Source organism: Galeopterus variegatus, unplaced genomic scaffold (assembly GCF_000696425.1).
Source record: "Galeopterus variegatus unplaced genomic scaffold, G_variegatus-3.0.2 Scaffold3849, whole genome shotgun sequence".
NCBI lineage: Eukaryota > Metazoa > Chordata > Mammalia > Dermoptera > Cynocephalidae > Galeopterus > Galeopterus variegatus.
In genome coordinates this window covers 52,692-52,976 of record NW_007729960.1, presented here as the reverse complement: position 1 = coordinate 52,976, position 285 = coordinate 52,692, and positions in this window count along the sequence as shown.

The window sequence follows — 285 nt, the reverse complement described above, 5'->3', positions numbered from 1 at the left end:
CCCCATACTCTGGACATTTCTGCAGGTAATACTTCTATCCTTGCATTACCCATCTGGTTTTCCATGTTGTCTACACTTTCCAGTCAGGCTTTTTAACATTTTATTTTATTTTATTTTATTTATTTTTTGGTGGCTGGCCGGTGGGGATCTGAACCTTTGACCTTGGTGCTATAACACCGTGCTCTAACTGACTGAGCTAACTGGCCAGCCCCATGTTTTTAACATTTAAACATAGTTATTTTAAATCCCCTGTCTGATAATTCCAGGATCTGTGCCATATTTGAA